Raw genomic sequence first — 17,476 nt, 5'->3', positions numbered from 1 at the left:
GTGTGACAGCCCCGTGATGGAGGGGGATGGGGGCGGGGGGATGCGGGAAAGCGGGCACCACCACTTTTGGTTAATTGCCAAAAACAACTACAAAGCGAAAACGCAAAAAACGAGAGTAACGAGGGGGAGGGCAATGGAGGCGGCTGCGGAAAACCGAATGGGTAATACCCTCGAAGGGATCGGATCGTATCGGGGGTACGCACACACTCACACTCACACTCATACACACACACAAACACACACATGGCATGAAGAGTATGCAAAGAAAGTTGAGCTAACCCCCTGAACCCCACCCACTTCACCACCCGCGAGCTGGAAAAAGTTGCGTTCGCTTTTGGTGGGGCTTATGTAAACTCGCCTCTTCTCGCTCCCACTTGCTCACATATTAATATGTAACCATATAGAACATTTTCCAACTGCCTACGCGCGAATGTGTGTGTGTGTGTGTGTGTGCGGGGCTCCCTTTTTATTATTTCGCGCGTCGCAGCCAGAAAAAGGTACATAAATTGCAAATGTATTTGTGGAAAAGTGCGTTGTGGTGCGTGCAGATGAAGAGCACTCTTACCCCAGACCCCAAGTCGCTGCCAAGCTTATTTTTTAATTTGTGCGTTTTCCCCTTCCCTTCCCCCGGCGCATTCGTTGCCAAATAATTTCACATTGGACTCGCTGCTCTACACTTCACGGGGAGCATCCCTTCTTTCGGGGGAAGCTCCATCGATATCCTCAATGATGTGAATATTGGAACCCCACTTTCTACTACTTGCCCGTCTGCGGATCACAGGATTATTTAACATGGGAGTTTTTGAGAATATTATTTGGATATATGTATTTCCTGTTATTAATTAGCAATTCCTCTCTATCTGTGCGATTTCAGATATATTCAAGTATCTGTATTTTAGAGATATTTGACTTAGAATAGAGCATTTGCAGTGCGACTCCTTGTCGATTCCCTGCTGCTTTCAACGGGTCCGCTTCCCTAGTTATATCCATGCCTGCTACGAATCGGCTGTTTGTTTTAGCCTGTGCACCCCTACCCAATCCCTATCCCTATCCCTAACCCACATACAACGCGACCGCCAACCCCACCCCCACTCGCAACTACATCCCCTTCGAGCACTTTCTTTTTCGAAAAAACTTTTTTGCTTTTCTGCCGGCATGTGCGTGCCCCTTTCCCTTTCCCTTTCCCTGCCTTTCCACTTTCCACTGTCTTGGCTCCTTGGCATTCGCGCTAGTCTGTTAGTGACAGTCGACGGTCGCTGCATTTCTTAGCAGCGACGACGACGTCGAAGCGGGCAGCAGCCAATTTAATTTTTCATATGTACACAAAGCGGGCCGAAAACAAAAAACGGGAAAAGTTTTTCTAATTCGCATTTGTATTTAATTTAATGGAGCTCCCTGTCTCTCGCCACCGACCGCTTGCCACCCACTTTCACTGCCATCCAGCGTACACCCCACCCTATTCCCCATCTCCATCCCCATCTCCAACCCCATTCCCCGTCCCCCCAAAAAGGGCCCCCCGCTCCATTTGGTTCGCTGTTCGCCCTTTTTTTAATGGGGTGCTTTATGACAAACTTTAAGCGCGCGCGACTCTAAACATTAAAATTGTACATGGCCCATGCGAGTGTGTGTGGTTGGGGCTTAGGTGAGTGTGTGCGTGTGTGTCGCCGAGGGGATGGGGGTGGGTTGGCCGTGAAGGGGATGCGCGTACTTCTAACACCGCCCACTAATGCCAACTGTGCCTAACTGGTGGAGCGACCTGCTCTCTCCGCCTAGTCTGTGTGCTTGTGTGGCCATGCTTGTGTGTGTGTGCGCATATGTAAAGTAAGGCCCCCACCGCAAGCCGCCCTTCCACCTTCACCTCCCGCTCCAGCTCCACGTACAGCTCCACTCCATTCTCCATGCCATGCGTGCGCGTGTCTGCGGAGTAATTTTTTAACTAATTTTCTATACAAATTTTTAGCATGTCGTTCGGGCCCGCGCACACACTTTACATTCTTTTTGCACACATGAATATGTATATGCCGTGCGGTGCGGTGCGGTGCGGTGCGGTGCGTGTGTGCGTGCACGTCCTTCTAGGCGTGCGTTTGTCTGTGTGTGTGCCGCCCGCTCATTCGTTCGTTCTGAGCTGTGCGCAGTCTTAGTGCCCGCGGTGGAGCCAGGGTGCCCCCAAAACCCACTCTTGAAACCACATCGCAGGAGTCCCATCTGATTCAGATGCTACTGATGCGACCTTCAAATGGTGGAGTGGTAGTCTCAATAGATCTACTTTGGCTATCCAAGGTAGTTCTTCGGCAGGAAAATGTCAGACTTTGATGTTCGTTTTGATCGCGGGAGAAAGTGGATCGCCTCTTGGCGATCTCCCATTTTGGGGCTTGGAAGTCATGTCCTTTCTACTCGCTGCCGTTGTTATGATGATTTGACAGGATGGCATTTGCACCGAGGCATGGACACAGTGGGAACTGAGAGTCGAGAAGAAGGGCGGCTTTTTGGGGGCATTGTAAGTCATGGCAGTGCTGGTGGCAGTGATTCGCATTGTTTGTTAGCAGTGTCAGCTGCCAGCAGATAAAGCCGCCATATGTGTCTGTGTGAGTGTGTGTGTCCGTGTCCGTGGAGGTCCTTTGGCGGGTTGGGGCACTGGCGACGCGTCGCTGTTAAATATTACATCAAAATAAAATTAACATTTCATTTGGCGGCCTTTTTTTAACGCTCTATCGATAAATTTCGCCATGGTGGCCGCTGTGAAGGTGGAGCGGGTCAGAGCTGCGATTTTCGTCATTCGTTTTGTTGGTTCTTTTCTATTTTTAATAAAAAATCATTACATAGGCAAATATAAATATTGCCGGCCCAAACCGAACCCCCGCCGAATTGTGTATGTGCAGAAATGTTGCGGTAAAAAAAGTCGGGCATTATGTAGAAAAAGCCAGTGACGCCAAATATTTTTTGCCATTATTCATGGGGCTTTCATTTTTCACAAAAATGCATTTTAATTGTCACATAAAATAATTTCAGGCGTGGTGGGGCGGCGGCGGGCTCCACCAGCCACAGGCAGGTGGGGTCTGTGGGGTCATCGGCTATTGCCATGTATCCAAGCACTGGCACTCGCATGTGCCGATTGCAGTCGATAGCGCCGTTTTATTAGGTATCTGTAATCTGAATTAGGGTTCACTTTTCGGCCAGAGCTGTTCGCTCCAGCCCTCCCATCTACTCCCCCTCAGCCCTTCCATCTGCCACGGTCGGCCAATAATGAACTCGGCACCAGGGGCCCCACCATCCGACCAGTCCAACTGATAACCGAGTGGAAATCAAGCGGGCAAAGTGTCCACAGCAAAAAGTTAATAATAAGTGGATGCAACATTTTTATAAATACATTTTATTTAGTGCAACGCGCCAGACAAACGACACCAGGGGATGATGTGACATGCCCAAGGCCCTTGCCCCGCCGCCCTATAACTTTGCTTGTTTATGGAGCGAGGCATAATACTATATTTTAACCGATGTAGTGGAATGGGGCTCCACGCATAGAAAGGATCAAGTGCTGTTTTGCACAACATATCGTGCTCGTAAAAAATAATACAACTACCTCCACAGACGCGCGCGTTTACTACCTATTACAAAGCCCAGCGCGCAGAGCGACTCCACTTACCAGATCCGAAACGCCCCAGCTCCCCCGTATCCAAAAACCCCGCCGACGTTCCAAGAAAGCTTCGAGAAGCTGCGCGAACGCAATCCTTGAACACATACGCGCGATTCTAAAAAATTAATGTCGCTTTCGTAATTTGAACACACAGGAGCTGGCCCAGTCGGAGACGCAGCAAAGTGTCGCAACTCGCAACTGTCTTGTTAGGGAACAAAGGATCTGCACATCCGCAGGTCGAAGCACGGAACACCCTAGGACGTACATAAATGCTTGATATACGAGAGGCTCTAAACGATGCATCCGCACCGTTCAACGTTTGCCATCAAGCGCAGCAAAGTATGCAATGCAAAGCACCCAATGTGTTCCAAAAAAAAGAAAGTGGCATCCTCCTATACGCATGTATCAGTGGATTCGAAACCTAAGGTTTTTGAGTGGAATGCCAGACTTGATGTATTTAGATAACTGAAGTAGAAAGTGCCCTGATTTTAATGAAGTACATCTCCAACTCGGCGATGGCTAAATAAGGGTACAAGGTACAAGTTGCGCGGGGCTTGGCTGCGAATGCGACAGAAGCAGACTCACTTAAAAATTCGAATGTTATAGAAAAGTGAGCGAAGCACGACGGCGAAAAGAAACGGCGGGGAAATCGGGGAAAGCGGGGAAAGCGGACGGGGGGCATACACAAAGCGGAGCCGGAAAAAAACGAACTCAAATTACATAAAATGAAAAGTTCTCGTTACGCGGCGCATTTATTGTACACCCCCCCTTCCCCACCCCATTTGTCCTGTCGCGAATCCTGCTTCTAATGCTCATCTCTTTCTAACTCGGCAGCGTCGTCGGAGCTTTTGGGGGCGCCCCACAGCCCCCCGTCGCCCCAGCTCGCCCCCTCCAACTGATTACTACTTTTATTGCTAGCAAATATCTGAACTTTCTTCTGCTCGGCAAGGTGAGGCTGTGTGTGTGTGTGTGTGCTGTTCTCCCTTCCTGTGTGTGTGTGTGTGAGCTTAGCTTTTTAGGCGAATGTAAAGGGGAAAGTCGGCGGGGGAGTGCTCTTGTAACTTGCGCGGAAACAAGGTTTTTATTTCACCATTTCTTTCTTTACTTTTCACTTCGTTTGCCCCCCTTTCTACGCAGAACGCGGCAATTTCGCTTTAGATTTTACTGCGCGAAATTCTTTTTCAAGGCAAACCACCCCCGCATGTGTGTGTTGGTGTGTATGTGTGTGCACAGAGACGACTGCCGTTGTAGTTGTGTATTATATTTTATTTTTTCAATTTTTTGACGACGAAGCAGCCGCTGCAGTTGCTAGTTAGCAGCCCCTCCCCGCCGCCTGCCGCCGCCTTCATCTTCGTTTGCGGGTCTCGATTTTTCGTTTTTTAACTACGTGTTCGTAGTTAAACAATCCCGTCATGTTCACCCTGCTGGTATGTGAGTGTCTGCAAGAGTGTGTGTGTGTGTGCGACGCGGGCAGCGACGCCGGCAGAGGAGGCAGTGGTAACTGGGAGATGGTAGATGGTACACGGGATATAGGAGATGGTAGATGGTAAAGGTAATGGCATGGCAAGGGCTCACAAGTGCAGGCGGGATAAGCGGAATTAGTTATGGAGAGAATGTGATTTTTTAGACGCCTGGTGGTGCACAAAGAACATTTACTTCCCCAACAATAGTATTACACAATTTCATCTGTTGGTTGTTTCTGGAATTTCAGCAGGGATAGTACAAAGCGTATTACTTAGTTTTCTTACTTACTAATTGCTTCGGAGTTAGGTCGCTCAAACGTTGTGTGCTGTAAAATTCTCTCGGTGCACTTGCCATATGATATGTGGCAGGGTCACATGACCCCCAACCCCCAACCCCGCCCCCTCCTCGCCATGTCGTGTGCGGTGCTTAGAGTCTTTTTTTCAGGAGCTGAATAGATGCGGCACCCCTCCGATCCAATTCTACATCTCAGTGCCACAACTAAGTACTGAGCAGCCTAAAAAAAGCACGGCGAAATGAAAACGAAAGGAGAGTGACTGAGACGGGGCGAGAAAGAGAGCCAGCGAGATTTTGAGTAACTTTGAAAATAAAAAGCACACGAGGGTTGCTTGATATATTTCCTTTGCATTGGCTGTGCCGCTGCTCCTGTATTAGTTGCTGTTGTTGTAAGTGGATATTAGGGGGATATGCTTCTCAGCGAGCAGCGAGCAAGTGTGCTTGTGTGTGTATGCGTGTGTGTGTGTGTTGGTTTTGGAGAAGGGCATCCTTTTATATTTAAAAACATGCTCATTTCAATATCTAAGTGCGGGTGGTCCAGCCCACACTCCTTAAGGCACTTATTATTACTTTTAATATGCTTCTCTTGCAGCTCTCTCATCTGTGTGTGCCTGTGTGTGTGCACCAATGCGTGTGTGCGTGCCTTTTTCCTGCTTATTGCTGTCTGCTCTTTTTTAGTGGTCGCATTTAAGTTGGGTTGTGTGGCCTGTTCCCTCAACAGCCCCCCTTCCTCCTGCTCCCTTCCCCATGAATGAATGAATGAATGAGCATACACAGACTAAAAACGAAAGTAATCTTGACAAGCCGTGTAGATAAAAATCGAAAAAATCTACGGGCGCGGATGATTGGAGGGGTCCTGCGTCCTGTGCCGGTAGTTGCTTCGCTTTTGCCACCCTTGCGGGGAGGGGGTGTTGGAGAATTATCAACTACTGGCGACTGTTTTAGATTTATAAAGCTTCAATTATTTATTTATGTTGCTGCCTGTTCCGTGTGCGGGTCATAAATTAAATAAAGTAAAACGCAGCCAAGGAAAGCTACTGAAAACAGTCGGCGAACACCGAACCGCCAATGCTCCACCTGAAAGTATATCAAAATGGAGGCCGAGCGTATTAAGGAAACTTTCCGATATAACAAATTAAACTATACTACACACTTTGGAGCAAGGAAGTACCACTTCTTCATAAGAACACCTGTCCCAAGACATGTGCCCAAAACAGAGGGTATCACAATGGAGGGGGCGAGGTGGCGAGGTAGCTGGCACTGGAAGGCCGTTGGTAACAAGGAATGCCATAAAACATACAAATGGCCAAATAAAACATTTTAAATGTGCCAACAACAACGAAACGAAAATAAGAAAATAGTATTGTGCTTAGAAAAAAGCGAAGACAAGAGAGGCGCGTAGGCGGACTGGGGCCACATTAGATAGATTAGATTAGATTTTTTATGCCCTCAGCGAGGGAGGAATACGATGGGTAACTGTGGCCAACTATCTGAAAGGCACGATGTTCTCGCTTCTTCCCTATGATCTAAGAGTACGATACAGCTTCTTTCCACCTCTGTGGGTGGCATGCGGCTGTACTTGGCAGTGGGGCAGTGGATGGGGCACGGAAAATGTTTTGCAACTTTAACCCTCTGCGAAAAGCGAAATGGTGGAAGCGCGGCACGGATTATTCACAAAACTAACATTTTCTAAAAGTTGTGCTTTCCATCTTCCTTTTCCACTCTCCACTCTCCCACCGCTTTTGTCCCTTTGCAGGCCAGGCGTTGGAATTATCTGGCCAGGACCTCGTCTAGCATTAGGGCTTCTTCGGCTCCTTTAGTTACCTGCTGCTTTTCCCGCTTTTATTCTTTTCCTTTCAGAGCTTCCTTCTTTTTATAGAGGATAGAGCTCCGTGAGGTGGAGCAGGGCGGCGGCGGGTGCGATGGCCATCGTTGAGCGCACAAAAACTTAGAAATAATCACCGACATAAATCTTAAAATGGGCTGCCCTTCGCCTTACCGCCCGCTCCCCTCATCAGCAGTTACTTTCGCCTAACTACTACGCTCTTACTCACTTAGGTGGGGATGAACGTTAGGGGGGCCGCAGGCTGGCGGAGGGGTAGGAAGGGGAGGGTAGGAGGGTCATCTGGCGCTGAGCGTGGCAAATGAAAAATAACTTAAAGGCACGTTTTGCGGCATTTTCGTGCGCTCGCCACTTCCTTTTCTATGCGACTTGCGTTTTCTTCTCCGCTGATTGCCCCACACTTTGCTGCCTTTGCCACTTGGCTGGAATGGGGGATTCCTTTATATTATTGCACATAGTTGAGAGACAAAATGCGGCAAATTCTAAAATCCTTTCGAGCAGAAAAGCAGCAACAAAGTGCGTGGGGTGTATATGTGTGTGTGTGTGCGGAAAACTTTGCTTTTGCCTCGCTTCGATTTCGTTAGATTTTCCCGCCTAACCTCGAAGTCCCCTCCGCCGCGCTGCTCCGCGCTGTCTTGGCTATCCCGAGGCACGTGGCCTTCGCCCAATGCCAGCGCACAGTGGTCTAAGGTCATCAGCTCCGGCACTGTGCAGGCAGCTAATTCGAGGATCATTGTCATTGGATCAGTGGAGTTGCGCTTGCAAAGTGGCCCCACCAGCTGCTCCAACAGTGCCGATTGTCCGGACTCGCGTTTTGTTTGCCAAAGTTTCTTTTTATTTCCAAGTGGATTAGGTGATAGTGGAAAAAAGGGGGCCGGAGAACTGGGAAAGGGGCAACCAGAGGGGAACGGCAGCGGTAGAAGGCACACACAAGTGTGGCATGTGCAAATATTGAATGTGCGCGAGTCCCAATGCCAATTGTTCGGGTTCTGTTTTCTGGCAGTTTGCACAGCCCACCAGACACTCTTCTATCAATAACTGCATCTTGCGAGCGATGAACCCCCAGCCTTGGGTTTTCCTATAACAAGGTGGCCCTGCGACCACTGTGCCGAAAATGGGTGCCAGCTGCCGAGGACCAAGGACGAGTACGAGAATGAGGCTGAGGACGAGGACGAAGCGAAGGCCCAAGGAACTAGCAACTAACATCTAAGCACCGCAACAAGCGGCCAATCCCCACCCACTCCTCCCGGGGATTCCCCCCTCTTTGTGTCCCGCTCTTTGTGTGTGTGTGTTTGTGTTTCTGCGTACTATAATTCAGCGTTTGGTTTTAATGGCTCTGGCGGGTGTGGGTGGTGGTTCGGTGGGTGGGCAGGCGGTGGGTGGTGCTTGTGGAAAAATGAAAAGAATATTTTATAGTTGAAAATCCGATGGCGTCTTAGAAATCTAAACATTTAACTTGCCGAAACTTTTGCCCACCACCACCACCATCTCCACCTCTACTTCCACTTCCACCTCCACCACCACCATCATCACTACCACCCGAGAAAGCCGTTCCTCGAGCCACGGAGCCACGGACCCACGGAGCCACCCCGCTGCCGTGTGCCAGTCGCGACCGAAGTCGCGTCAAAGGAAAGTCCTTCCAGCAGAGGACGCGGGACGCCGAAGGGTGAGGGGGGCTGAGGCTGAAGCTGAGGCTGAGCCACAAGTTGAGGTAGGCAGGAGTGAGCGGGGAGGGGAGGGCAGGGGCTGCTGTGGGCGGATGGATGGGTTTCGGCAGTTTGCTTTTTTAGCTGCGTGAAACTTACAGCAACAGCATCTGCGACTATTTTGCTGCCGACGCTGGCTGCGCTGCCTGCCCCCTCCCCCCAGCCACATTTTACATAAATCTTCTTTTCAAAAAAAAGTACGCAAGAAAGAATGAGGGAGAGAGCAGAAAAAATAAATAAACACTAATGCTGAGGCAAAGCAAAAGGAAATAAAAGGAACTAGAAAATTTAGTATCCACACACACACAAATACACACACACAAACAGACGCACACCGATGAGCGGCGAAAAAGAGAACATTTTTTTATTACAGCGAGAAAACTTAATGGCTGCTGGGAAGGTGAAGGTGTAGCGCGGCGGGGTGGGCGTCCGCGGGTGGGGGGTGAAAGACGCTCACGAACGACGGAGACGAAGCGTCGAAGACGGAGCGCTGGAGCTATGGAGCTATAGAGCTATAGAGCTATGAAGCTATCGAGCGATGGGGCTATGGGGCGATGGAGTAGCGGAAGGAGTCCTAACCAGGAGAAGAGTCTGCGTGGGCGCTCCAAAGGGGGATACACCCAGCTGACAGCACCGCATTCAAATGAAACGGAACATATTTCTTAAAATTCGCTGACGGGGAATGGGTGATTCGATGTTGTCTGACCCAGATATATCCATGGAAACTGCAGGGCCCAGCGGAAGGCGGGGGGGCTAAAGTTTCATTGTGCGACACTAAAATTAAAAGTGCCACCGCTTCCAACTACTGCTACCAGCTACTAGACACCCACCCGCCCACTCACTCTCTCCCTTCTCCTACCCGCTGTCTCGGCGTGCTGCTCATTGATTTGGCCTTCGCGTTTCCATAGCTTTCCCGAAAGTGTTGGCCCGACTGCGGGGAGCGGTGGAGCCCTCTAAACCACTGTAGTTCCAACAACGCCGCCCAACCCCAAAGCCATTCGCGAACTCATTCAAGGATAGCAGCTGCGCCGCAGCGCAGTTTTCTTCAAAAATTTTCTATATCTATATCGATACTTTTTATTTATTTCGCTTTTTGTTTCTGCGCTCCTTGCCACCGATGCCGGCCTCCTTCTGCTGCCCCTGCCCCTGCTGCTGCTGCTGCTTGTGCTTGTAGTTGTGCGTCCCGGCGTCGCTGCCTCAGTCGCCGCCGCAGTCGCCGGGGCTGCCGCGGCTCTGCCGCCAACTTCGACTTCGTCTTCCGACCTTGTTATTGTTGTTGCTGCTTTTTTCAATTTTATTTCTCTATATTTTTTACGACGCTCGAAACTACCCTTAATGATGCTGGCTGGTGGATGCTGTCCCCCCACCCGCCACTCCGCTCCCCGCTCACCTTGTCGCTGCAAGTTTTCCGGTGGCTTACGAGGCGGGAATAGGGGGGGCGGAAGGGCTGGGGATGGTTCCTAATCGATCACCTTCCGATCGAACTGCGATAGTCCGCGACTGGTCTTCGATGCATTGAGATTGAGAATGGCTTTATCTGAGTTACAGCCAGATGCCATCGACGGACCGTACTGTCGATGGATGGAAAAGTGGCCGAGGAAGCCGAAGGCTTCGCTTCTAATTTTACATTTTATTGTTGTGCGCCTGTAGTTGCCGCCGTGCGCTCGGCATTTTTCCCTTTTCCGTTTTAGGGGTTCATAAAGGGTTGATTAGGAGGAAGTGGCGGTACATACACACGCAGCGAGAGACGGATTCAAGGATTCAATTGTATTGGCAGCGACTATCCCCTGCCCGCAAACCTCCCCCTGGAAAGCAAACCGTGCCCGGTCCAGCGTTAACTTTAATGACCTGAGCATGCCTTGATTTTTGTTGTTTCGCTTTGTGGTCCACAATCTTGGGCCCAGAATCCGTTCATTGCGCCAAGCTTTTTATTGCGGCCAATGCGAAATTATTAATGCGCGCATAACGAGCGGGTATGCCACCGATAGTAAAAGATTCGGCAGTTCTATGCGGTTTATGGCCCCCGGGCTCATCCCATGATAGTCGTCGTCCACTCATCGCTGGCACTAGCCATTCCATCCCCTCGATTTTGGCCATCGGTGCCCCAAATATCCGAGCAGTTACACCGAACAGAAGAGCTGCATGAAGTCAGATTTTGCAGAACACTGCAGTGTAGCCATCTGGGCTTAGAATTTCCTATTTTTTTTTATTTTTAGCCAAGTTATACCGAAAAAACCAATCGTAAATATTGAAATTTTGGCGAAAATCGATTTTCTGTTTTTTTGCGTGTATAATTATCAGTTTTTTGAGCACAGCATTCAAAATAGTAGTCCAAATATGGAATGTCATACCTCGTTGAGTTCGTAATTAAATTTCCAATCGAACTGTGTTTTCAAAAAAAAAATATATTTTATTCAAATTTTTTGCAAATTTTGATGATGGTACCCCTTACAAAAAATGCGAAAATTTGGCCAAAAATTATTTTAACGGAGTCGGTCAAAAAGTAATTTGTTTGGTTAGTATTGGTAATTAGGAGTAAAAAAATGTAATTCTTTTAACTTTCTGACCATTTTTATCCAAGTTATGCCGAAAATACCAATCGTAAATATTGAATTTTTCCGAAAATCGTCCCACTGGAAAATGTGGGCCAAGCTGCCGAAGCCACGAAAACCGCTTGAAGCTTTGATCTAGCTCCTCATGGAGTTCCATGCTGGTAGAACCACACCGATCAATGATCCCAGACTATGTAATCCCTTACCCGGGTCGCACACACACTCAGGCGCACACACACACACACAGAGACAGGGACAATTGCTAGAGTCCGTTGATGTTGACACAACCATTTAATTTATTTCGTTTTTTATTATATTTTTTTTTGGTTTTCTTTTTTTGTGCGCCCATCATCCCCGCGTCTAACTTACACAAAAATCCTTTTACCTTTGTCGCGGCATTTTGGAGCTGTCGCAATCCGCGACTTTCCACTACCTCCCGACCTCCCTCCCCCCTCTGTTTGTCTTCCTCTTTCTGACTAACTAAGTAAACGCGGCCCACGCAAAATGCGTTAAAAAATTAACAAAAAAAAAAAAAAAACGAGAAGAGAGAGTGGGTTTTGGGCCAACAACAAAACGGAAACCCAAAAAAGAGAAAAACCTGGAAAACAAGAGAAACTCAATGAGAAAAAACAGAAAAACAAAGTGCAAAAATGTGGCTGAAATAGTAAAAAAAAAAAGCACCAAAATGGCTGAAAAAGTTATTTCGACTTAGTTGGTGGCGGCACGGGTGGTGCGCTGGTGCGGGGGCGCAGGTTGCGGGGTACAGTGGTACAGAGCCAACTGGGACTACTGTGGGCTGCCTCTAAAGTTTGTAGCAAAGTTAAAATAAACGGCAACTTGGCATTAGAGACACTTACACACACACACACACACACACACGCACACACACAAATGAATGTTAGGCAGCCGCCATATTAATGGCAATTGGGTGGCAATTCTCTGTCTCTTTCCCTGAGTATGTGTGTGTGTGTCGATGGGTGGGTAGTGGGGGTGCTGAGCGGGGGTACATGAATATAAAACTTTATTTTTATTTATTCCCTTTTCTGCTGTTCCTCAACAGGCTCCTTTGCCTCCTTTGCCAGCCTCTTTGCCGCACCGCGCACATAAAGCAAAATTTATTAGAAAACATTTCATTCTCATTCGGATGGTCTCGCTCTCCCGCGAAGGTTCTGCGTCCTTCATCCTCCGTCCTTCGTCCTGTACCTCCCACCACCAGCTCCTCCGCAGCTACTTCATCTTCTACTTTGCTTTTTGCATGTTTATTCGCAATTGTTGTTGTAATTGTTTTCATTGTTACAATGCCAGCTCCTCTTGCTCCGATGAGTACGAAAAAAAGGTGGCCAAGGACGCGCGGGGGGAAAAGGCCAAAACAAAACAGAGAACCGAATGCCGAGAACCGAGAGCCGAGAATGGAGACCGGAGAACGGAGAACGCTACAAAAATGTGTGGCAACATCTTTAACGTGGCTACAATGGCGTCGGCATAGAATTATTGCTCTGACTGCGGCTCCTGTTCCTCCAGAGCCTCATCCCACCCCCACCCCCGCCCTCATGCTCCTGCTCTTGCTCCTTTGGAGTCTGGTGTCTATGCTCCACAGCTCCACAGCTCGGGACTCCAGTCTCAGATTCAGTATCATTTTCAGCTGCTGCTGCTCCGCCCTCCCAGGCTCCCTGGCATTGTTGTAGGCGTAGCAAGGATCCAAGGATCCGGGGATACAGGGATCCAGGGACGGGAATGTGGCAGGCAACTAAACCCCAGATGGCGCACTACACAAAGTTATGATATAATTTGGATTTCTTTTCGCTAAATTGCTTGTACCAACAATAAATATGTATTAATGTTCGCTGCCGCCCCGCCCCCAACTGCCGCCCTTTGTGCCGTGAGTCCTGAGTCCTGGCTTTGTGCGGCTCTATGTGGCCGTGGCTGTGGCAGGGGCAGTGGCAGTGGCTGTAGCGGTAGCTGTGGCTCTGGCTCGCCTTCCATATTTATACGGGGAGCGCTTTCAGTTAACATTTTTAATAATAGATTAGGGGAGCAGGCAGTGGCAAAGTATTCCTAATCGGGTGCTGCTGGGAGAGCTTCGTCTAGGACTCGCCGCGAAATAAATAAATATAATATTTACATCAATGCAGAGAGCGCATGGGGGTGTAGTGGATGGAATGAATGAACACCACCCAACTAAACACCACCCACTCGCAAAAGCAGTCGCCGAAAAATGTCGGAAAAAGTTGCAAGAATTAAAAAAACAACTGCGCTGGCAGAGGCAGCGGCAGCGACTGCGACTGCGACTGCGGCAGAGGGGCGACTGATTTACATTTTTAATTGTACGGCCAAAGGGATAAAAAAGTTCTTTGCATACCTACATACCTACATACATACCTACGTATACTATATATTTGCACGCACATACATACATATATATGTATATGTATGAGCCGGATGGCAAATGGCCCAAACTAGTAGCTTAGATGACGTCAAGGCCTCCCGCAGCCGAGGAGCTGACCCTTCGAGAAGATTCAGGCGACATTAGTCGCTGACTCGCTGTTGTCGTTTGGCGCTGCGCCTGGCAACGCTCGAGATTAAAAATTAGGCAAAGGGTAGTTTAGTGCCGCACACACAGACACCTTCACACACACATATACAGAGAAGGGCACATCCATTATGTACCGTGTAATGAAATGAACACACAACACACTCACACACACGCACGCATTATAAAATGTGAGTAGTGTATGCTAATGGCAAACGCTCCCACCCACCCACACCCACACCCCCACCCTCTGCGCTAAGTACAATTTCCCGGATCCAGGGGCGGGGTAGGAGGGAAGGGGGGGGGGGGGTGACGCGGGGTGGGGGTGGCAAGCAAGTAAAAATGGAAAATTTGTTTCTACTTTTTCTGTTTTCGCTGTCAGCGTCGGCGATGGAGAAATGCGTGAGGAAAGTACACACACCCACACACACAGCGATGATTGTGTCTAATGTATGCAAGTGTGCGGATGTGTGGGTGGCACCCCCTTTCTACACCCACCGCCCTGCCACAACCCTCCCCCACCCAAGTCTTATGCCACACGTCGTTTGCAATTTTTCATTTTAATTTTCATTAGCGTTTTTCTCTTTTTTCCTGCGTGAGCTGCGTTTGTGTGTGGCTGTGTGTGTGCGTGTGTGTGACTGTGCGTGTGTGTGTGTGTTCGATAGCTGTCTTTTCTCTTTTGTTGCTGTGGGGGCTGGTGGGGGGTGTTACAGACGTCTCTCAAGGCCCCGAACCGAACCGAAAAAAAGAGGAAAACCCGAGGTTTCATCTTGCTGTGCTGCTTCTCCTTTCGGCTTTCTAAAATTCCGCACATGTACTTTGAAATTATGTAATGAGCGTATAAAATGTAAAAATGTTTTGCTGCGCCGCTTAAGTAGTGAGCGGAGACTATGGCGCTGCTTTTCGGCGAGAAGGGGTGCAGCTCGGCGTGGCAGTGGCAGTGGGGGTGATGGGTGGGGGTTGTGAGTAGTGGGTAGAAGGGCTGTGTCCCTGACAGCGCGAGCGGGAGAGCAAATCAAAGCAGCGACACAGCAGCAGCGAAACTTTGCGCTCGCGTAATTTTTCAATTTGGCAGCGGAAATTGCCTAGGGAGGTGACGCACACACACATACCCACACACACACACACTGGCATGTGTGTATGTCTTAACTCTCGTACTGCCGCTGAAGCTGACGAAGCTTTGCGGAGCTCATGTGGCAGCTCCACCGCATCCTCTGGCTGCACCCCACCTTCGGCCCACACCGCAGCTGATGCTTTTTCTAATAATTAATTTAAAACTTTTTCTTTTAAACTGAGCACACCCCCGGCCACTGCGCCCCTCCGCGTGTGGCACGAATTTTTGGAGGCGCTACTAATTAACATGAGCGCAAAGGGCATGAGGCGGGTGGCGAAAGCGGGCGCTGGGTGGCGGAAGGGGGCAAGTCTTTTGCAAAGGCAGAGCTCAGGAAATCTTTATTCCGGACAGTCGCCATTTTGCTGGCTCACACACATGCTCACAACTAATTGACCTCCCCCATTTGCAACCCTCCCACTGATTACTTTCACCATTAAACAAGCGCTCATGGTGAAGAATCCTGACCCCGACCCCTGAACCCTGACCCCGACCCCTGAACCCCGGACTTACCATAAGCCACAAGTCAACACACTCACATGCGATTTCATAACCTCTCAAGCACCATGGTTAACCCCTGCCCCGCCCACCAATCGTGTTGTTTTTGTCCCAAAAGTGAGTGATTCGAAAGCGACAAAATAATCGGCATTTTATAACCTATTATCCGCCACCGGGGGTTGCGTGTGTGTGGTGTGGGCCGACCCCTGACCCCTGACCCCGGACCCCTGTTCACCGACCTCGTAACATATCCCATTGCCGGCAAATGCAAATCAAGCCAGCCGCAATCCTCACGAGCAGTGGGCCATGTAAATGAGCCTAACCCTTTCGCCTAACCCCTGACCTTGCAACCCCTGCCCGAACCGGAATCGGAATTGGAATTGCCCAACCCCGGCCCCTGTCCCGGCCCCAACCCCAAACACCAAAACCATCCCGAACTCCACCCTGAGTGCCAACGCAAGGCATAACGTATGTGGAAATCTTTGACGAAACACTTAGCAAGAGACATGGCTGGGAACCCGTTTGACTTGACGCCCCAATAAGTGATAGCGCTCATGACGGCCCGACTGGTTAACTGGTAACTGGTTATGTCCTGTGCTGTCTGAGCCGAGCTGAGCTTTCCCCTTTCGTCCTGTCCTGTCTCGTCCTGTGTCCTGTGCTGTCCTGTTTTGTCCTGTCTCGAGTTGAAAGGGCAGGGGTCAAGGGTTATACGACACCACCAAACACACACATGCGGGTCGGTTCGTCGGTTTAGTTTGGGATTGGGATCTGAATCAGATTCAGAATCAGATTCGGATTCGGACTCGGACTCGGAACTCGACTATTCCCATTTCCATCTCTATTTCCATTTATTTTCACTTACTCTCTGCTTTGTTTGCTTGTCAACATTGTCTGCCGGCTCGTCGTTGTCCTTCAGCCGCGCCATGTGTGTGGTGTGTGGTGTGCCTAGTGCCACAACAACTTGTCTGTGTCTGCGGCCAAATGGGCGACGCTTTTCATTCGGGGTAGAAAATGATGAAAATTTCCATATTATCGAAGTTCAACTGAAAGGAGGAAGCGGCAGACAGGCAATGTGTGATAATTTGTTGATTTGGGCCCGTTGAGCTGAGCCGGGCAACTTGTTGCATACCTCCGGGCGCAACAATGCTAACAGGGGGCGGACAGGGGGGCGTGGCTGAAATGGCTGAAGTGGCCTCGCCGTGGGAGTGGCTGAGAAATGGAGACGGTCGACTGTCGGTCCGCATGTGTATTTTGATGCCGGACGTCAAGGACACGGCAAAAGACGTTGTCTGGCATGCCCGTCCCCTTAGCTCGCTCCGTCTGTCTGTCAGACTGCGTGTGTGTGTGTCTGTTTGGGTGTGAGTGTGTGTGTGTGCGACTGGGTGAGTGTGTTAATGTATTCATTGCCTGGCCGGGAACACAGAGCCCGGACACGGCGCTTGCCGGATACCGGAAGTAGTAGTCAGCAAGCCATAAAAACTTAAGGAACACACTGCCACACACATATGGACACAAGAAGCAGGCGAGGCAAGGATACAAGGAGTGTGAGAGTGAGTGTGTGTGTTCTTTTTTCGGGCATCACATATGCTCTTGACTGGGTGACACACCCACACACTGGCAGAGGGGCACAGACACACAGACACACATGCAGGACGTTCATTTGTGATAGCTGCAGAGTGGGGGCGGGGGGAAGGTTGAAGCAGCTCGCCTTTTCCTTTATCTTCATTCTTTTTCCTTTTTTTTTTTTTGGCCAGGACGAAGTGAAAGTGAGTCACATGCCATGACGACAGCAACAACAAGCACGGGGGCGTCGACTTCACTTGCTTGGTCAATTGCCATGTGTG

General features: G+C 49.6%; 1 protein-coding gene across 3 annotated transcripts in view; it reads left to right on the top strand.

The window, feature by feature from the left end:
• The window catches only part of LOC120456577 (mucin-2), a 96,676-nt gene that overhangs the window by 14,274 nt on the left and 64,926 nt on the right, over positions 1–17,476 (top strand). The window lies entirely within an intron of this gene.

Source organism: Drosophila santomea, chromosome X (assembly GCF_016746245.2).
Source record: "Drosophila santomea strain STO CAGO 1482 chromosome X, Prin_Dsan_1.1, whole genome shotgun sequence".
Lineage (NCBI taxonomy): Eukaryota > Metazoa > Arthropoda > Insecta > Diptera > Drosophilidae > Drosophila > Drosophila santomea.
The sequence above is the reverse complement of the archived record's forward strand: the minus strand, read 5'-3'. Positions and strand labels throughout refer to the sequence as shown.